Source organism: Narcine bancroftii, chromosome 14 (genome assembly GCF_036971445.1).
Source record: "Narcine bancroftii isolate sNarBan1 chromosome 14, sNarBan1.hap1, whole genome shotgun sequence".
In the NCBI taxonomy this organism is placed as follows: domain Eukaryota; kingdom Metazoa; phylum Chordata; class Chondrichthyes; order Torpediniformes; family Narcinidae; genus Narcine; species Narcine bancroftii.
The window spans coordinates 67,624,191-67,646,626 of record NC_091482.1 but is presented as its reverse complement, the minus strand read 5'-3'; the positions used below and the strand labels follow the sequence as shown (position 1 = coordinate 67,646,626).

The window sequence follows — 22,436 nt, the reverse complement described above, 5'->3', positions numbered from 1 at the left end:
AACATTCATTCTCCTGAAGCTCACAATCATCTCCTGTGTCTTGTCCATGATGAGACTCACATCTTATGAGCCTTTTAACCTCCTCTCTGTAACGTGACTCATCATTGTTGCCGATGAGGCCATCTGCAAATCATCTGAAAATTTATTTCTATTTCCTCAGGAGTTTACGGCGGTTTGGTATGCCACCAGAAACCCTGGCATATTTCTACAGACGTGTGGTGGAAAGAGTGTTGATTGGCTGCATTACGATCTGGTCTGGGGATACCAACACCCCTGAGCGTAAAGCCCTCCAAAAGGTTAGTGGACATAGTCCAAAACATCACAGACAAAACCCTCCCCATTATTGAGTAAATGTACAGGGAATGCTTCTGTCAGAGAGCAGCAGCAATCATAAAAGATCCACACCACCCAGCACATGCTCTGTTCTCGCTGCTGCCATCAGGAAAGAGGTATTGGTGCCACAAGACTCGCACCACCAGGTTGAGGGACAGCTACTACCCCTCCATCATCAGACTCCTCAACAACAATCTCAATCAGGGATTAATTTAAGGCCTCTTACTTGTGCACTTTATTGATTTTTCTTTTTTATTCTCTCTGAATTGCACAGTCAGTTTGTTTACGTTCGTTATCTGCTTACATTTCTTTTGTTTGTTTACATATTTATGGTGTGTACAGTATTTTTCTTTGCACTACCAATTAGTGGTAATTCTGCCGCACAGACAAAAAAAAAGAATCTCAGGGTTGTATGTGATGTCATGTGCTCTGACAATAAATCTGAAATTTGATGGCTCATCTTATCTCATGAGGTCCAGCAGCCTCTCTCTCTCTCTCTCTCTCTCTCTCTCACTCTCTCTCACATTTACACAAATATTGAAATTGGGATTCATTGCTCCCTTTCCAACTTTTCAACCTTGGGAGCTCTGTGCCTTCTTACATTTTCCCATCCATCTTGAATCTTTTGACTCCAAGGGCTTTAACGCTGTCGCTCCTCTATTACTGCCATCAGCCTTCAAATTGGATCAGCAAAAGCTTTCAGATATCACTGGGATGTTTGAGGTTTTGCCACCATTTGAAGCCTAAGCCGTCTTATAGACCAACCTTGAGAAGACTCCTCCTCTCACAGAAAGAAACCCTTCATCCATCTCTATTCCAACTAAATTCAAATCCAACCACCAGAGATAATGAGAGGATAATGTTTTATTCAAGAGTACGACACAGCTGGGATTTAAGTTGACAGGACATTACACCATTTACAAGACGGCTTGTATATGAACTTTCACCCACATCTTTGCTTTAGAGTCTGACTCCCTCTGCCAAATCCCAAAGAACACAAATGACTAAAGTAAGCCCACGCTTTCTCTCTTGTGCCTTTCTGCCTTTTAACAGAGAGAGGTTTGTGATATTCCAAAGGTCCCACAGCGCAAGTCAGCAATCGAAGATCTGGGACTCATTTTCATTTGGAAATAAGGTCCCACAGCCCTCAATCCTTCGTACCCACTGCCAGCAGGCACCTGGTGCCAACAAAAATGTGGAGAGATTGCACGAGCATAAAACAAAAGCTCACCACAGACGGCAGACAAACAGTTTTTAAAATGACCGCATCCAGTTGGATTCCATTATTAAAACCGAAATGTTTTTTTAGAAAAATGTAATTGCAAAATCCTGTCATTTTTCCATATGACTTGCCAGTGGTCAAGTTGCTGTTAAAGCAAGCAGGGATGGGTTGAAGTGCAGAAGCTTGGCAAAATATTTTAATAAAAAACAGGCAGAAATGCTTGGAGAAACTCAGCCGTTATTGCAGCGTCCATGGGAGGTAAAGATATATTACCGATGTTTCAGGCCTGAGCCCTTCTTCAGGGTATATGCAAAGAATGTGAAGGTGTCAGAATAAAGGCTGAAGAAGGGGAGGGGGAGGAGTCCAGACCAACAAACGGTGCTAATTGAGTATGTTAAGAAGAATTGGTTCTGGCTCTGTGAAAGGAGAGGTGGGGGGGAGAGCGAGAGAGAGAGAGAGAGAGAGAGAGAGAGAGAGAGAGAGAGAGAGAGAGAGAGAGAGAGAGACCTGGGGGGGAAAGGTGACGTGGAAGAAGAAGAAGAAGGAGGGTGGGGGGGGTGGTTTAACAGAAACCAAATGTCAATGTTAATGCCATCCAGTTGGAGGGGGCCCAGATGGAAGGTAAAGTGTTGTTCCTCCAATTTGCAGTTGGTCACAGTCTGGAAGTGTGTGAGACCAAGGACAAATGGGTCAGCAAGAGAATAGGACGGTGAATTGAAATGGGTGGCCTCAGGGAGATGCATGCTATTGTGGCGGATGGAACCGTGGTGCTGAATGAAGCGATGTCCCAATCTACACCCAATCTCTCTGATGTAGAGGAGACCACCACGGGAACACCAGATGCAGTAGATGTCCCTCACAGATTCACAAATGAAATGTTGCTTAAAACCATCTTATTCAGTTACGCAGAAAATCCCAGATGCTCCTTCCATGTGAGGAATAAATGATGTCAATAGAATGGAGAGTGGGTGTGGGCCTGCGCCTACATTTGGGTGTCTATGTGGGTCTCTGCATGTGTACGTGTGGTGTGTGTTGGTGCAACTGTCAAATGCATTTTCTGCACATCTTTCTTTGCACACATGTTCATCTATGTCTTTCATGTGTACCTATATTGGTGCACATTTGTGTGTGTTTGTGCACGTGTTCAGAGGCTTGTGCACATGATTTACAAAGAACCACAGAACGATAGAACATTACAGCACAGAAAACAGGTCCTTCGGCTCTTCTGGTCTATGTCAAGCTATTATTCTGGTTAGTCCTACTGACTTACACCCAGTCCATAGCCCTCCATACCTGTCCCATTCATGTACCTGTCCAAATTTTTCTTCAATGTTAAAATTGAGCCCACATTCACTACTTCAGCTGGCAATATGTTCCACACTCCCACCACTCTGTGTGAAGAAGTTCCCCCTAAACCTTTCCTCTTTCACCCTTAACCCATGTCCTCTGGTTTGCATCTCACCCAGTGGAAAAAGCATACTTGCCTTCACTGCATCTATTCCCTTCATAATTTTGTATACCTTGATCAAATCTCCCCTCATTCTTCTACGCTCTAAGGAATAAAGTCCTAACTGTTTAACCTATCCCTGCAACTCAGTTCCTGAAGTCCTGGCTACTTCCTAGTAAATCTTTCCTGCACTTTTTCCATCTTATTGATATCTTTCCTGCAAAACTGCGCACAAAACTCCAAATTTGGCCTACCATCACATCCCAACTCCTGTGCTCAGTAGTTTGATTTACGAAGGACAATATGCCAAAAGTTCTCTTTACGACCCTATCCAGCTGTGTGTGTTATTGACATCGCTTCTTGCTCATGCGTTGCTGAAGGGTCCATGCTCAAACCGTTGGTTACCCTTTACTTCCTTTGCATGCTGCATGACCTCCTGAGTTTCTCCAGCACTTTTGGGTAGTGCATTAACAATGCTGATGGTGACAGTGTGGGTATGTTTTCAAGCTTTATCTTCTCACACCTCCATACCTGAAGGGAATCCCTCCAATAAAGGAGCACACACTCTGATTGAAAGGTTCATTACATTGGCGGTGTATTATACTCTCTATCATCAACTTGATGGTGCCCAGGAGGCACTGGAGAGCAAGGCATTTCTTGCCCTGACAACTCAGCCCCAGGGCCTTACATTTCTATCGCGCCTTTCTTGTCCTAATAATAATATGCCAACAGTTCTTGCAATCAGGTGCAAGAGATGGCAGGTGCAGTGCGCTGGAGCAAACCACTCCCTCAGGCGGTCCATCTATCACCTGCCTGCCCCTAATTCACTCCTCCCTATCATTCCTCACTTCCCTCTGCACTCTCAGTCCCAATGTAGGGCCTCGACCTCAAAACGACAACTATCTCTTTCAGTTCACTTCAACACTATTTGTCATCCAACTGGACCTGTACAACCTGACGAAACAGCGTTCTCTAGTCCTCAGTGCAAAGCAAGCATACTTATTTAAAACACATACAGACAAACGATGCATATATGCAGTACATATTTACATATATTGAAATAAATATTATTAATAGATAGTAATGTCACGGAGAGTTGTTTCAACATTCTCGCTGCCTGTGGGAAGAAGCTGTTCCTCAGCCGGGTGGTTCTAGCTCTGAGACTCCTGTCTCATTTTCCCGACAAGAAGATGTTGCAAGCAGGATGCCTCCATGGATGTTGCTTGACCTCCTGATAATGACAGTTTATTGTCATGTGTATATGCACCAAAATTCTTACTTGCAGCATTCAGACAGCATTTTATTTAAAAAAAATCAACTCCAATAATACGCATTGAATTACCACGGGGAAAGAGAGGGTAAATATAAAAGATAGATAATAAAACCTATAGTAGCGCAAGAAAAAAGTGGTGTTTTAATTTTGCCGACAGGTGTATTGTGGTGCTGGAGTGGTTCATGATTTGGGTAACAAGGGGAGGTTCAAGAGCCTGATTGCCATTGGAAATGAAACTGTTCTTTTCTCTGGAGGTGCTGGACTTCAGGCTTCTGAACCCTCTGTCTAAAGGCATCAGCAAGAAGAGATTATGACCAGGACTCCTTTATGATATTGGTTGCCTATTTGAGGCAGCGCCTCGCATCGATGTCCGCACAGCCAGTGATGGACCTTCTGGAGTCTTCTGTATTCCTGGGCCCTCGAATTAGCAGACCAGGCTGTGATGCAAGCAGCCAGAATATTTTTCACAGAGGAAGTTTGACCGAGTCTTCGATGACATGTCAATTCTCCTCTTGACTTCTTAGAAAGTTGAGGTATGGGAACGCCTTCTTCATGGATGACTCAATGTGCTGCGAATGATCATTTATTGTCACACACATCAGTACAATGTCATCACTGCAGCATAAGGAAAAATTGAGCATCAATTTGTGCTCCAGCAAGCTCTCACCACCAACAGTGATGGTGACTGCATAATCATTTTATTTTATCTTGAGACAGGAACAAGATAGAAACTGGTCAGTGGGGAAAACTCTGGCTTTTCTTTGCACTTGTTACTAACAATGTTTTGTGTCCAGAAGAGTGAGCGGATCTGGGTTTTCATTTCATGTCTCATCAGCATTTGGCCCACCCTGACCCTCTAGGTTTCCTCCCAATGCTCCGATTCCCTCCAGCAGCCTGAAGATATTGCTGGATGCTGGTTAAGCCATGACTATAAAAATGCCCCTGTTGTCATTGAATGACAGAAGAATAGGAGAAGGCCAGAGAGAATGGTTACAGAGGATAGGAATGATGAGATTGCTATGAGACCATAGGTTCAATGGGCAGAATGGCTTGCTGTGTGGTTCTCACTCATTCTTTGCTGGCAGACCACCTTGTATTTGTTTACAATTTGTGAACCAACTATTACAAATCCACAGACTAACTGCAAGGGGTGGGGGAGCTGGTGAACATCAAGCCCCTTCTCAGACCACTGAGGGGCTTTTTGGTCTGTTTGGGTGGGAACATTTTTTGAGAATTTTCATTTTTTGTTGTTGTTAAATTTACAGCCTTGCTTAATCTGTTATTATATCAGTAAAATTTGTCTTCGCCTTTAACAAACCCACAAACCACCAGTGGTAAGCAGACCACAGGATGAGAAATACTGTTGAAAAGAAATATAAGATGTGAGGGTTCTTGTGTGTGTGACTCAGCCAGGTATTGCCTGTTGTGCTATGAAAAGAACCCGAGAACCATTTTTAGAAACTACGTCAATGACTTGCATGCATTGTGCTCTGAAACCTTTGCCAAATAATAGTTTAAATTGGTGTAACATTTGGGAGGGAGGGGATCCAGACATTTTCTATAGTGTCAGCTGTAGTGGTGGATTTCCAAATTGGTAAAATTGCTGAAAAGGAGACTCCCAGAAAGTTACAATTGATTCTGTGTTTCTTTCTCAAATATTTCAGCAACTCAGGGAGAAAAATTGAAAAACACACAATATTCAATTGTTTAAACAGTTTTTTAGTTTTCAAGCTGATGAGTAAAGACACATGGAAGCATAGCTTAGCTGTCATAACAATTCTTCTGTTACTGTCCTTTGGGGCAGGACAGTGAGAAATTGCCTCGGGCTCTTGTCCTATTTATTTTATTTTCTTCCTGCAGGGAAATATTTGCATGCATATACATATCAGTTATCAAGAATACCAAGTCTACGTGCAATGCCTGGGCCAAGTTTACAAGCACTATCCAGTGAAGGTGGCTCAAAGTTCAAAGTTTAGATTTGTAACCAGAGTCACAATCAGGATTTATTGTCAGGAGCGAGTTTGATGTTTTGCGACAGCGACAAAGTGCAAACATTCATATTATAACCATCTTACTATGTCTATTAAAAAAATAGTGCACGAAAAGTAAGGCATTGATTATTCAGGAATCTGATGGCAGTGGAGAAGAAGCCGTCCTTGTGCCGCTGAGTGCTCGTCTTTAGGCTTCTGTACCTTTTTCCCGATGGTAGCAGAGTGGAGAGGGCATGGCTTGGGTGGTGAGAATCCTTGAAGATAGAGGCTGTTGTCTTAAAACACCGCCTCTTGTAGATGTCCTCGATGGAGTGAAGTCTGATGCCCATGATGTCACAGGCCGAGTTAACAAGCCTCTGGAGTTTATTCTTGTCCTGAGAGTTGGCGCCTCCATTAATTATGCAACCAGCCAGAATGTTATCCACGGTACACCTGTAAATGTTTATGAGAGTTTTCGGTGACATATCGAATCTCCTCAGACACCTCACAAAGTATTGCCGCTGGTGAGCCTTCTTTGTGATGGCATCATCATGGAGGCTCCAGGACAGATTTTCAGAGATATTGACACCCAGAAATTTAAAGTTCTTCACCCTCTCTACCACTGAGCCCTCAATGAGGACTGGATCATGTTCCCCTGACCTCTTCCTGAAGTCCACAATCATCTCCTTGGTTTTACTGATGTTGAGCGCAAGGTTGTTGTGGCACCATTCAACGAGTTGATCTATCTCCCTCCTGTACATTTCCTGAATGCTGTATGTAATTCTGCCAACAACAGTGGTGGCATTGGCAAACGAAGATAGCATGGGAACTGTGCCTGGCCACACAGTTACGGGTGTATAACGAGTAGAGCAGTGGGATAAGCACGCATCCTTGTGGTGTGTAAAACCCTGAGATTCTTTTTTGCTGTGGGCAAGGCAGAATTTCTATTTATCAGCAGGCAAAAAAAATATATAATCAAGAAAATGTGCGTATACAAAAGAGAGAAATGCAAACAAAGAAATGCATGTAAACAAACTGCAATACAGAAAATATCTATTCAATAATAAATAATAGGCAAAGCAAGAATCCTTAAATGAGTTTGTTGTTCAGGAGTCTGATGGTAGCAGCTGTTCCTGAACTTGGTGGTACGAGTCTCAGACCCCCTAACCCAACCTTTGTTGATGAATCATACTATCACACGGTACAATGAAGATCCAAAAAATTAATACCATTGCACCTCTGCCAAATCTTTGAAAATTCCTCTTCAAGGAATTATCCAATTTTCTTTACTCTTCTTCCATCAGACCAAAAAACCATTAGGTAACTGATCACAGTAGAACGCTTGATTTTCTAACATTGCATCTACTTTCTCTGCCAATGTCCTTTATCTGCAAGGCATGGATTGGAATAAATGGTAAAGCTGCCACGTATTTGGCAGGTGACACTCTTAAGCCTTTGAGTTGTGGGTTCAAGCTCAATTCTGGATATATTTGCACCTATTATATGGTCACACCTCAGTTCTGTCCTAAGGGAATACTATCCTGTCAGATGTATCATTTCTTTGACATGTATTTAATGCATGCCCATCTCTCACGAAAGGAAAAGGTAATAGCGTGTAATATTCTAATATCACGTCACCAATATCGCAAACTTATTATTGTTTCTCTCAACTTGTTCTGTGTAAATTGCACGTCTAGCCCTAAGGAACTCGTCCTGCCTCACCTCTAATTCATTGATAAATCTGGCATTATCAAATACATTTATATCTTGAATTGGATTAACTATTTTTATGGTGCAATTTCGCATTAAAGCCTGCTCAACGAAAACAAAAGGCGAACTTACCTTTTTATGGAGAAGGCCTATAAGGCAGATCCAGCATGGCCTTCATAGAGCAGCATTGGGAGCCATCTTCCAGGGACGAGGGAGGCGGGGAGAATGGTACAGTAGCACCACCCGTCACCGTGACGTCATCCCTACACACTGGAAAGTGAAAAAATTAATATCGACATTCCCTCCCTCCCTCAGGAACAACATACTTTAGCCATCACTCTTATGAACAGAGTAATGATGTGATTGATGTGAGTATCTGACCACACTGAGCACTTTTAACTTCGCGCTCCTGGGTCGTGGGCTGACGACATCATCAGCCTGCCCCTTTGCAGCCATTTTCAGCAGCAGGATTGAGGGGGTGGAGCAAGTCGCTCCCCCTCTGAGTGTAACCCCCCCCCCACCCCCGGGAGGATCAGAGTTCGCCTGCTGAATCTGCCCTTTCATGAAGGTGTGAAATGACACGAAGGTGGAGAAGATTTGCTTTTTTTTTACACTACAAAAGGCCTATTGATAGGACGGCACTAGCCCATGAGCTAGATGTGGGAGCAGAATGCATGACTGACAACAGGCAATCTGTTGGAAAAAAAGAAGAGTTAATTTACTAAGAGCAAAGGAAACAAAGTGTACTTTATTTTTTCCAACAAAAACAAGGTGATTTCTCCAGAAAAGTGCAGTGAATTGAGGATAGGTGCATATAAAATTGGTTGATTATGTCAATATCAGTCACATAGCAATGCAGCCAATAAATTTCTTTGACTATTGAATTATCCAATCACCTCCACTCTTGACACTTATGGCTGTGAGCCAAGGACCGTTCTAACTTCATCTACATCTGCAAATGGCACCACCATTGTAGGCCGGATTTCAAACAATATTCGGGTGGAGGAGAGGGAGCGGCAAGACAATCCGGAGGCATGATGTCAGGATAGCGACCTCTCCCTTAATGTCAGCAACAGGAAGGAGATGGTCATTGACTTCAGGAAACGGAGATATTGGCAGCCCTTCGGGTTCGAAGAAGACATGTTGTTGTGATTGGTCTTCCAGGTGCTAAACAATGGTTGGATCAGCCCACTGGTGAAGCTGACACGCAATTGGTCCTTGCAGGTCATGTGGAGCACCTCGCTCTTTTTTTGCTGCTCCCTTGGGACCATTGCTGAGCTCACCCATGGGTGGCACCAGAGAGCCAACTGCATGAGCCCGTCCTGAATCATGAGTCCTGGTAAATGCTGGAGACCGGTTGCCTGGTATATACTTGTTCGTTGTAATGAGGTTACTGTTTATTTGTGTGCAGTGACTGCTAGAGAGAGAAAAGGCTGGTGAGTATTGAATGTTTAAACCTCGCATTCCCAGTCAGGAGCTGTGATTGTTTAGCAATTATTTATTTGCACCCAATGTGTGGTTATTTGCATATTATTCCTGTGCCCTTTTGTGAATTCCCCAGGGCCTCAATAAAGATTATTTCTCTGTTATTAATCTGTGTTGCACAGACCCGACAAACTTTTCCTCCCAACACAGTCTCTTACCAACTTTTACAAATGCGCCATTGAGTGTGTCCCGCCCAGATGCATCACACAGTAGCTGCTCTGCTCAAGACCACAAGAAACAACAGAGAGTGGTTCACGCAGCTCAGGCCATCACGCAAACCAATCACCCCCTCCAAGACTCAATAGAGCTGCCAACATATTGAAGGTCTCATCTCACCACGCTCTCTTCTATTGGGCAGGTATGCATGCTTGAGATCTCAAACCTCCAGATTCAAGGACCATTTCTTTCCTGCTGTTATCAGATTCTTGGATGGATCTCACACCAGCAAAAGCTGATGTCCTTGCACTGTCTTTTATAAATGTACTTTCCTCTATTCCCTGCATTATAATTTTGTACCTTTCTCTCTACCCTGCACCATTTGACAATTGTAACACTACTTTGTACGCTATCATCTTATTGATTGTTTGTTATTATTGCCTCACCTGCTGCGTCAATTAAATTGCCTGGAGAAACCCAATATAAAGTTTTTTTTTACTGTATTTCAATACATACGACAGTAAAATAATTCAATTCCATTCATTCATTCTAGAGCTTTGAATTTTACAGGACACTGGGAAAGGAACAATCAGTGAAGGATGTACTACTAATGTGTGATATGGAATAAAGATTATTGGATAATGTTAGGATGCAGATTAGCCAAATGATTGCTGTAAAAAGCTGGTGGGCCTGAATAGCCTCTGTTCCTAAATCCCTCAGATTGCAATTCATTGGAAATTAATTCACACCAGAAAATAAGCACAGATAAGAGCTTGAGAGTCACTTATTAAACCAGTCAAGTGTATGTTTACTGTGAGTTGACAAAGTCTTTATTAAAACACTGCGGAATTCACAAACACAGGAATCATACACAAATAACTACACATCGGATGCAAATAAATCACTGCTAAACAATTTCAACTCCTGATTGAGAACTTGTGGTTTAAACACACAATATCCACCACCTCTCTCTCTCTCTCTAGCAGTCACTGCACAGTAATAAACAGTAACCTCATTACAAGGAACGAGTATATACCATGAAACTGGTCTCCAGCATCTCCCAGGGCTTGGGATTCAGAATGGGCCCATCACGATGCCACCTGTGACTTGGAGCTCAAAAGAGTAAGAGCTGCAAAAAAAAAAATAAGAGCTGCTCCATGTGACCTGTGAGGATCAACCTCACTGATGGCCTGATCTAACCATTGGTTGGCACATGGAGGACCAATCACCTTCAGCTGTGAGGGCCAATCACGCATCAGCCTCACAGGTAAGTAGATTTAACTCTTAATTGGCAGGTGTGTTCACTTCTGAGCTCTTTACATCACCCATTCGCAATATCTTTTCAGCTATGGTCCCCTTAGGACTCTGATCAAGGTTACTGGGCCCCTTTTCCTGTAAAGCAGTCAAGAGCTGGTTTCTTCTCTCCTTCTTTCTTTGGCTTGGCTTCGCGGACGAATATTTATGGAGGGGTAATGTCCACGTCAGCTACAGGCTCATTTGTGGCTGACAAGTCCGATGCGGGACAGGCAGACACGGTTGCAGCGGTTGCAGGGGAAAATTGGTGGGTTGGGGTTGGTTGTTGGGTTTTTCCTCCTTTGCCTTTTGTCAGTGAGGTGGGCTCTGCGGTCTTCTTCAAAGGAGGTTGCTGCCCGCCGAACTGTGAGGCGCCAAGATGCACGGTTTGAGGCGATATCAGCCCACTGGCGGTGGTCAATGGGGCAGGCACCAAGAGATTTCTTTAGACAGTCCTAATGACTATATAAAAACATAAAATAAATATTTATGTTCTGTGAGGTGAAAAGAAAACAAGGCTTTTACTTAAATGTGCTGTTCCCCCAAGGGTTGGAATAAATGTTAAAGCTGCCACGTATTTGGCAGGTGACATTCTAAAGTCTGAGTTGTGGGTTCAAGTTCAATTCTAGATATATTTGCACAAATATTATGCTCAAATATTATTCTGTCCTCAAGGAATACTGTACTGTCAGATACACCATTTTCTTTGGAAGAGGCATTAAATACAAGTCATATCTACTCTTAGATGAAAGGAAAAAGTCCCAGTAGGGCAACCATTTTGAATGACTGATTTACATTGTACGCAGCACCTGACGTCAGTTTCAGAGACTTGGAGATTAGATGCAAAGACTAAAATTCTTTGAAATACAGTGGTACATTTTAGGATTCACAAGGAGAGAAATGAATTATGATTAATTGCTGGGTATAAGTGCCAATGGTAAATTTAAAGCGATAATTAGTCTTTACTTTCCCTGCACCACTTATTATTTTACAATACCGTTTCTCTGTTTCCAGTTTGGGAAGCCAACATCTCGCCAATGTGTTCTCACAATTCTGACACCAGGGTTCACTTACATTTCCCCCAGGGTTTTGAATGTCTCCCCTTGTGTGTCAGTGATGCTCAATCACTGGCCAAAACAGCACAGTACCAACTCAACAGAAACTGAACAATATACACAAACGTCTCTTCGACATTGGAGAGACTGACCGCAGACTGGGAGATCGCTTTGTTGAGCACCTGGCGCTGTCCGCCGCATAAGCTTGGATCATTCCCTGTCCCATTCCCTTGCTGACATGTCTGTTCACGGTCTCATGCACTGCCAGACTGAGACCATCTGCAAATTAGAGGAACAACACCTTATCTTCCAACTGAGCACCCTCCAACTGGATGGTATTAATATTGACTTAAACCCACTTCTTCTCTGTTGCCTTCCACCAGCTCTGCCTCTCTCTACCTTTTCCCTGTCTCCTTTCACAGAACCAAAATCTATTCTCACCCCTCCCCTTATCATTTCCGATTAACATCTTTTGTTGGTCTGGACTCCTCCCCCGGTCAGCACTGCCCCTATTCTGAGATTTCCTGTTCTTTGCTTATAACTTGAAGGAGGGCTCAGCCTCGAAATGTCAGTAATATATCTTTATCTCCTATGGATGCTGCAAGACTGGCTGAGTTCCTCCAGCATTTCTGTGTGTTATTTCCACAGTAATCTGAATTTATATAGTACAGACCAAGTCCATTTTGATATATTCCAAAAGTACCAGAGAAAATCAATTATGTTTGTTTGAAATACACTCTGATTGTAACAGAGAACATTCAGCAAATAGTCTGTGCAAAGCAAGAGCTGAAAAGTAGCAATATGGATAATGTTTTATAATGATACTGTTGCATGTATTGCCTGTGACATCTTTCTGAGGTATTGCCTCAAGAAGGACAGGGCTCCCATCACCCTTGCTTTGATCTCTTCTCGCTGCTACCTTCAGGTAGAAGGTACAGAAACCTGAAGTCCCGCACCTCGAGGTTAAAGAACAGATTTTTATTCCCAACAGCTATCAAGATCTTAAATCTCCCCATATTACCCAAACCATAAACTACTCCAGGGGCAACAATAGATCTGTCTACACCAGTGGTTCTCAATTATTTTTTTCTTTCCACTCACATCCCACCGTAAGTAATCCCTTACTAATCACAGAGCACCAATGGCATAGGGAGTACTTACGGTGGGATGTGAGTGGAAAGAAAGAGGTTTGAAAACCACTGACCTATGGCATTGTATATGAGTGGAAAAATAAAGGTTGAGAACCATTGTTGTAGAACATTCCGAACCTGTTTGGCTGCAGCAATGAAGAAGTTTGCTGCATCTGTACATTGTACTTGTGTGTAGGACAATAAACTTATATCATCCTGAGGGACCCCATTGCCACTTCTCCAACTTTTCAGGTGATTGCCTGAGGGCAGTAGAGGGCTTAGTTTAACCTCATAATTAAGGATGGCACCTCTAGAAGGGTAGTACTCCATCAGTACTGCACAGTGAACAGAGCCTATCTTTGTGAGCTCTAAGCTCAGGACCTTGGGACAAACCTCCTGATTCAGGAAGGGGAGTGCTGGGCATTGATCCTCAGCAACCTGCCTTGTTATATTATTGAGCACAGCGTCACAGCTGATTAGTAACCATCCTTGCTGGTTCCTAGAATGGCCTTGGTATCTCTGCAGCAATGAAACCCGAACCTCCTATGATCATCCTCCACTTAGTGTACTTGCTTTATGGCAATGTGCCCTGATCATGCTGTGGGAATGGAAGTATGTAGTCAACTTCCTATAACCTTGTGACCTCTGACAAGCAGCCCAGAGGATGGATGCATTCCTTCAGCATGCGAACGATCTGATCTATCACCAGTGATGAAGATAAATCAAGGTTGAGGTTGGCAACTTTTTGGTCTATTAAGGTGATGGGGATGGTGGGTATCAGACAAGGATGTGGAGATGAGGCCACGGATCCTTCTTGACTTCATTGAATGATGAAGCAGGTTCAGGAACCCAGTGACTAATCCTCCTCTGTTTATTTACTTATTCCCCTTTCCCCTGCACAATCCCTGAGCGAAGGAAAAAATCTACACCAGCCATGTATGGGATCTGGGGGTCACTAACTGGGCCCTTGTTTGTTGTCTTCTTCAAGTAGCCTTGAAGTAAGTGGTATGATGGGCCACGTCTGAGGGTAATTAAAAGTCACCTGCAATCCCCGGAGTCTGGGGTCACATTAAACTTAGAGAGCAATAACTGTAGATTGAACAAGCAATGAGCTGTTGCAGGAACTCAGTGGGTCAGGCCGTATCCATGGTCAGTATGAAGGCAACACTGGATTAGCCTTGTAGGCCTTCTCCATCAAAGGTAAATTCACCTTTATTTTTTTCCATTGAGCCGGCTTTATTACGCAGTTGCACCATAAAAAGGGTGCAGTGAACTGGGATTCACTGGTCGGGCGTGGTGCTGAGGGCTGGCCCCGCCTCCCAGCTCCAACCCCATCTGCTCACATATAACCCTGATTTCCTGCCTAAACCCAGAACCCTTCCGAAGACCCTTCCCATAGTTATGTTAATAAAAGCATTTGTTCTCCCTCCAGTCGTGAGAGCTTTTATTCGCGCTACGAAGGACTGATGTTTCAAGTCAGGACCCTTTTAAATGTAGACATACAGCACGGTAACAGGCCCTTTTGGGCCATGAGGCCGTGCTGGCTAATTACACCCAATTGACCTACAACTTGGTACAGTTTGGAGGATGGGAGGAAACCGGAGCACCCGGAGGAAACCCACGCCAACACGGGAAGAGCGTACAGACAGCACTGGATATGGACCCCAGTCACTGGTGTTGTAACTGTCATTGAGCTCATTGTTATGCTAACTGTGCCACCCAACTGAGACCCTCAATGTTGAGTGATCATTTCCATCCATCACTTGGTTAAATTCCAGCTTTGGCAACGCTGATATTGCAATAACAGTAGAATTCCCTTCTTGGCATTTAAAAGGTAATATTAGCCAGAATGACCAAAATTGTCTGTATCCAAAACTTGGGTGCGTCCCAATGTAATTTTGCCATTAGTGTTGCATTTATCTTAGAATGTGGCACATGCATCAGATTTGGATCCTCCATACCTCCCCTCCTTCAACTGGGGAAGTGATAAAGGACAGAAGTTAGATTATCCTGATGGTAAAAAAAATTGTTGCATTGAAACCAAAGAGAATCTTGCTGAAACGGTTCATGACTCCAAGTGCTACTGTGCAATGTTTGAAGCTTTTGTAGCTCGCTGCCTTTATCAGGATAATGTCATCCTGAAATGGACATGCAAGGAGAGCAGGTGATGGGATTGCTGACGGTGTGGGTAGCAAGGGCTCAAATGCGAAAGGGAAAGCTGGTGGTAAAGTTGGAGTTTGGGGAAAGCCGACAAGGTGTGGAAAGAAAGATAAACCCTGAGCTCTATCACATCCCAATTTAGATGTCTGTCATCTGCTCTGTAATGTGACACCGACCGGGGAGCTGGTGAAATTAAAGCAGCAAACAGCAAGAGGCAGGACTTTTCTGTGAGATTACCTTTTGTCTGATCCTTGCATTTAACTGAGACCAAAGGAAAGGCTTGAGAATTACCACATTCCAATGACTATAATATTGAATGAACCTGCATAAATATGAAAGCGTTTTCATTCCTTTAATGTCATCCATATCCTTTCGATATCCTCTCAGTAAACGTCAACCTTGTTACTTCAACAACCACATTCTGCAACTGTTCCATGACAGGGATTCTGTAACAATTCTCCAGCAGGCTGCGCAGCGCCTCTGGTCCAGGATACTTCATTAGGGAGTAGAAATGTGTAGAGGGGAGGTTCATATGAGTCCTGCCCATGAGTCTGCTTCAGTGAATGAGCTGAATATGATGTAGAACTCGGTCAACCGTGGCACAATTAATGGGATTGTTGCCTCACAGAGTCAGAGACCTGGGTTCGGCTGCGACTGCACCTTGTCAATTGGCCCTGTAAAGTGTGCAGTCGAATTTGGGGAGGGGAAGGAGGAATTGGGGATGTGATGAAAATAAAAGCAAATTGGATTAAGGTAAAGTACTGACCAGCCCTGAGCCTGCTTAGCTTCTGAGATCAGACAATCACAGGTGCATTCAGGCTATTAGGAGCTGCATGTAGGATTAATGTAAATTAGTGGGTGACACAGTTAACATAGTGGTTGGCGAAACGCTATTACAGCCCCAGTGAACTGGATTCAAATCCAGAGCAGTCTGAAAAATGTTTGTACATTCTACCTGTGTCTGCATGGGTTTCCTCCGAGTGCTCAGTTTCCTCCCACCCTTCAAAGCATACGGGGAGTTGTAGATTAATTGGGTGTATTTGAGTGGCATGGACTCAAGGGCTGAAAGGGGCTGTTAAATTAAAATGAAACATCTCATCGTGGACGTATTGGGCCAAGGTTTCCATTTTCTCTCTCTATCTCTCTTCCCTTTTTCACTTTACTCTCTCCTTCCTCTCTCTCTCCCTTTCTCTCCCTCTCCTCTCATCTCCCTCTCTTTCTCACCCTCTCTCTCTATCTCTCTCTGTCACTCTCTCTCTCTCATTCTCTCTCACTTTCTAGCTCTAACATATGACAATTGATGCCCTCTTGGACTGTGCACTTAAGACAGCAGTGGGGCTTAAACCTTGATAAGGGGTCCTGTCCGAAACATCTATTGATCACTATGCTCTCCATCCCAGCTTGATGCTGCCTGAACAATCTGCCCTCTGATTCCCTCCCTCAATCTCTCTCTCCAGCTTCAACATGTATTTGAAAGATTGCTTGTCTAACCTAGCTTTTGGGTCTTTTTATCTGGATTGGTGTCAAATTTTCCCCCACAAAACTTCAAATGAAACACCGCAGGAGCGCTTACATTGTTAGAGGCACTACATAACTATTACATGGCATTATTCGTTGGATCCTTTTGTGGAAATAGCAGCAGGAATTTGGTAGTAATTGGCATTTAAGGGGGCTGGTTGAGACAACATGTAAACACAAATTTCTTTCCTCAACTGCTGACGGAATGCTTGTTTTTAAAGTCCAATCCCTGGAAAACCATTCAACCGTAAACACAATCACCCTCTTTTGGTGAAATATCATTGCTGCCATCGAATGACATCAAGTGAGAAGAATTCATTATTCAGCTTGATGTGCTCCTTCCCTGCCAGCCAAAGCAGCTTGGTCACTGCAGCTTTCAGGGAGCTGAATCTGAGTACCCACGTTTGGCCAGCTCCACGCTTTCCAAGTTGCATGGAAGTGCCTTTTCCCACCATCCCAATACTTGGCAGCATCACAGGGTGTTCAACAGAAAAGGTTTCCCTGCAGTTGTTTTTCACCTTGCTGAGTATCTGTCAGGCCTAAAGGGCAAGGCAGCAGTTGCCAAAGAATCAAAGCTTACTTTGAAGGGACTAATTGATTTGCTGGAAGCCAGAACAGTGCAAATAATTTTAATTACTATTTAAAGTAAAATAAATGCATGGAGAATGTTTACATAAGTCATTTATCCATTCAAACTGAAGTGCCTCTTTGTTTAAAGTAAAAACACAACGCAGGTTAAACAGTGTACTTTATATAGGAAAAATAAAGATACATAACCAATGTTTCAGCCCTTAGCTTTTTGTTCAGACGCCTGCCGACATTTTTCCATTCCTTGATGAATAGACTCAAGCCCAAAACATTGATTATGGATCTTTATCTTTGCTACACAAATATACCCTGTTTTACAAATACTCAGTTTACAAAAATTAACTTTTACGAAGAAACCTGCATTTGCTTTTTATGAAAGGATTTAAATGGGTTTTTGCTTTTACTAAAATAGTCTTCAAAAGTAGCGAATGAGTCTTCACTTTACGCCATTTTGGCTTCCTAACAATTTCACAGGAATGCTCTAGTTTCATAAAATGGGTGTACCTGTATAAGATACGCTGTTTGACCTGCTGAGTTCCTCCAGCATTGGGTTTTTACTTCAACCACAGCGTCTGCAGATTTTTGTTTTACTTCTTGCTTCTTTCGACACTTAGACATTTTGGCCCACGAGCCTATGTCGCCCACTTGACCTACCATCCCCGGTACGATTCAAATGGTGGGAGGAAACTGGAGCTCCAGGAGGAAACTCACGCAGATATTGCTTTTATTCCCACAATTCGAGCTTTCAGCCTAATGCAGTGAGATTGGATGTTGGTCTCCTTTCATTTACCCTCCCCCTGTCCCTCACCATCCACAGTGGTGCAGGCTCACAGCAGAAAGCCAGGATATTCAGTCATGGAGCTGTACTGCACCGAAACAGGCCCTTCAGCCCACTTGGATCCCTGCTGACCAATGCAACCATTTATATTAGTCCTGTTTAACAGCATTTGATACATAGTCTCATACCTTGACACCTCAAGTACTTCTTAAATGTTGTGAAGGTCCTTACCCCTGCCCCACCCCCAGCCTCCCTCATGCATTGGATTCCAGCTTCCAACCACTCACTGAGTGGAAGAATAAATCCTTCTCAGATTCCCTCTCGACCCATGTCTCACTTTAGACTTGAATGTCCTCAATTTAGAGGTTCCATCATGAATAAAAAGAATGTTACTAGTTATTCTACATAACATGATAATAATTTTGTACATCTCTACTAGCCGCTTCTAAATCAGACTATCCCGTGTCTCCATAGAAAGTATATGAAATAGAAAGTGTACGAATTGAACTTTAAATTTTTAATTTGGACATACAGGCCATTTCAGCCTACGAGTCCATGCCACCCAATAAGCCTATGTTTTAAATGGTGGGAGGATACCAGAGCCCCTGGGGAAAACCCACACAGACACATGGAGAACATACAAACTCCTTACAAACAGCGCGGGATTCTTACTTGAAAGGGGAAACGGATAGGTGATGTGGAGGAGGCAACAAGAATGGATCCCTGGGCTTCTCTTCCATTGGCCTGGCACAGCTATACCTGACCTCTCTCTGGGTTGTAACCATTCTGTTACTTCTTCTTGCACAAAGCATGGCAACAAGCTTCACAAGTGTAGTCATTAGGAAAATTCTCTTAAACTTGCAATAGTTTTCACTTGAGTCTTCACAAAGAGACTGACCTTCACAAAGTGAGTTTGGCATGACATCGCAAACCCTGGCAAATTTCTACAGATGTGTAGAGAAGAGTGTGCTGACCAGCTGCATCACGGTCTAGTACAGGGACACCAATACTCCTAAGTCGAAAGCCTTGCCAAAATGTAGTGGACACAGCCCAGGGCATCACAGGCAAACCCCTCCCCACTATCGAGAACATTTACAGGGAACACTCACGTCAGAGAACAGCAGCAATCATCAAGGATCCACACCACCTAGCACATGCTCTGTTCTCGCTGCCGCCATCAGGAAAGAGGTGGAGGAACCACGAGACTCACACCAGCAGGCTCAGGAACAGCTGCTCCCCTTCCAACATCAGACTCCTCAACGACAAACTCAATCAACGACTCATTTAAGAACTTGTGCACTTCATTGATTTTCTTTTTTATTCCCTCTGTATTGCACAATCAGTTTGTTTACATGTCTTTATTTGTTTACATGTGTACGTTGAGTACATTTTTTCTGCACTAACCAATAAGTGGAAATCCTGCCTCCCCTGCAGGAAAAATAATCTCAGGGTTTTTTTTTGTGATGGCATGTATGTAGTCTGACAATAAATTTGAAATTCGCCAATTTCTTCTGAAGGTGTTTGTGGGCAGCGTAGTTGGTGTAGCGGTTAGTGCAACACTGTTACAACACTAGCATCTGGGACCAGGCTTCGAATCCCTGCTCTCTGCAAGGAATTTATATGTTCTCCCTGTGTCTGCGTGGGATTCCTCCGGGTGCTCCAGTTTCCTCCCACCATTCAGAATGCACTGGGTTGTAGGTCAATTGGGTGTAAGTGGGCAGCAACATGGCTCGTGGGCCAAAAGGGCCTGTTACCGTGCTGTATGTATACATTTAAATTTAAAATTCCCTCAATTGTCCAATGAATAATGGTTTTGCTGCCCTATTTCATCAAAGATCAGGGGTCAAAGATAAAGCCTACTGTGTTTTACGGTGCAATATTAGACAATGCAGTGAAGCTTCCATTGGTTCTACAGAGATATCTGTTGACCTATCGCCCTCAGTAGTAGATCAATCAAAGTGAGTGTCACCTAATCAGCTGACATTTGATTGTGAAATCATAGCTCAATAACAGAGAATGGATCGATGGCACCGCAGAAATGTTGGGATCAAAGACATACCACAAAAATATTAAGCTTTGGATCAAAATTTGTCCTTGGTTAAATGAGGGCAAATTTGGCAGATGCATCATTCATTTCCATTGATTCAGTGAACCTGAGTGTCAGGATCAGAGTCTAATGTGCCAGCTGTTTCTGTATCCAGAAGTTTAACGTTTCCAACCAAGGGCAAGTCTTCAGTCAGCTGGGTCCATTCACGGGGCAACTTGTGCTACTGCGGTGAGGGAAGAGCAAAATTTTATAGGGACAGGAAGTAAATTTTGAGATTAAATGAATTTCAATTGCTGGGAGCAGGGCGGTAGAATGGGTCAAAATTAAACTAATTAGGAAAAAATGGGGAACAGATGGTGGCTCCTGGCAGCTCTCCCTTAATGAAATGATACCACCCACAGGTCTGCTCAGCCACATAAGCACTGATTGGGAACTGGGTTGTGAAAAAGAAATATTACTCCACTTGCAATCCTTGGCAGTCAGCGCCCCACCTTGGAACCCACATCCATCTCATTGTGGCTTCCTGCTTTGCTTTCAGAACCCCTCTTCATCAACAGAAGGGTGCCACGGTTAACGCAGCATTTAATGCAATGCGATTACAGCACCAGTGTCCCGGGTTCGAATCCGGCGCTGTCTGTAAGGAGTTTGTATGTTCTCTCCATGTCTGCGTGGGTTTCCACTGGCTTTCCACCCTCCAGAATGCACGGGGTTGTAGATTAATTGACGAATTTGGGTGGCACGGTCTCATGACCCAGAAGGGACTGTTACCATGCTGTATGTCTAAATTAAAAACACTTCATCGAGTGGATTTACTCATGCTCTGTCAGAGGACTGTGACCTCGGTAACATTATCAGTGACCATGGCCCAATCTGATTTTTACTGTAAGATTTGCCCGCTTCTGCCATCCTTACACTGTCTAGTCCAAACGTGTGTCCTGATTCACCACCGTGGTGATTTCACTTCCTCAGCTCACGATCAATGAGCAAACTCAGTATTTTGACCTCACTCAGAATCTTGAATAAGTTTACTAGAATAAATGTAATAAAATTATTTCCTGAAATTATCTAAAAAGGGAGTTTGATAGACCCATATAGATGAGGTACCCTCAGTGTTACAGGCAATTTCTGAGACAAAATATGAATCACCGCCAGATTCAGATTTATTGTCAGGCCACATACGTGACATCACATACAACCCTGAGATTCTTTTTCCTGCGGGCGAGGCAGAATTACCACTTATTGGTAGTACAAAAAAATACTTTACTCAATGTACACACATAACCAAATAAAGTAAACAAACTGACTGCAAATCGAAGAGAAAACAATAAAATGCATTTGAGAGTCCTTAAATGAGTCCCTGATTGACTTTGTTGTTGAGGAGTCTGATGGTGGAGGGGAGGCAGCTGTTCCTGAACCTGGTGGCGTGAGTCTTGTGGCACCGATACCTCTTTCCTGATGGCAGCAGTGAACACAGACCATGTGCTGGGTGGTGTGGATCCTTGATGATTGCTGCTGCTCTCTGACGGCAGCGTTCCCTGTAGATGTTCTCGAAGGTGAGGAAAGTTTTACCTGTGATGTCCTGAGCTGTGTCCACACCATTTTGCAGGGCTTTATGCTCAGGGTATTGGTGTCCCCGTACCAGACCGCATGGTCAACACACTTTCCACCACACATCTGTATAGATTTGCCCTGGTTTCAGATATCATACCGAACCTCCGCAAATTCCTGAGGAAGTAGCCAGTACTGGTTCAAAGGGATGAATGGCCTATTTCTATGTTGTGTCTTTCTATGATAATGGCAAACAAATGGTCAAAACCAGAAAAGCAGACTGGTGTGTCAATTAAGTGTGTCCCATGTGTAGAGGGAGCTGATTGAAGCTGGAAACTATATGTTAACATCATTGCCCTTCAGAGTGCTCTTAGTGAGAATAAAGGAGATTCTGACACCTCCCACTTCCAGTTGTGATCCAATGACTCCCATAAAAATGCACGGGTATGAAATTCTGGAAAAGAGAGAATTTGGCTCAGCTGCTGGCCTACTAACCCTCCAGTACTCATCATCCTTCCTGGCGCAGTCATAGTAGCCTCTCCTGCCCAGTGTCGTAAGCATCCAACAACCACAGTGGCCATCAGCAAAGAAGAGAGGAGTGAGAGAAGTAGATGCTCACCCATTTTATCTGAGGTCTGTCACAATATATCATCTTAAGATAAACAGACATGTGGATATCCCGGGCTACCGGTATTTCAAGTGAGATACAGATTCCACTGGTAT

At 43.5% G+C, this 22,436-nt stretch overlaps 1 protein-coding gene across 2 annotated transcripts in view; it reads left to right on the top strand.

Moving 5' to 3' along the window:
* Window positions 1–22,436, top strand: part of pex11a (peroxisomal biogenesis factor 11 alpha) — a 132,718-nt gene that overhangs the window by 108,784 nt on the left and 1,498 nt on the right. The window contains exon 5 of one of the 2 annotated variants that reach the window (XR_011348661.1): window positions 161–260. The exons of the other annotated variant lie outside the window; for it this stretch is intronic. The gene's annotated coding sequence lies outside the window, so the exon portion shown is untranslated. Of the gene's footprint in view, window positions 1–160; window positions 261–22,436 lie in introns of those variants that run through there. 2 annotated transcript variants of the gene reach the window in all.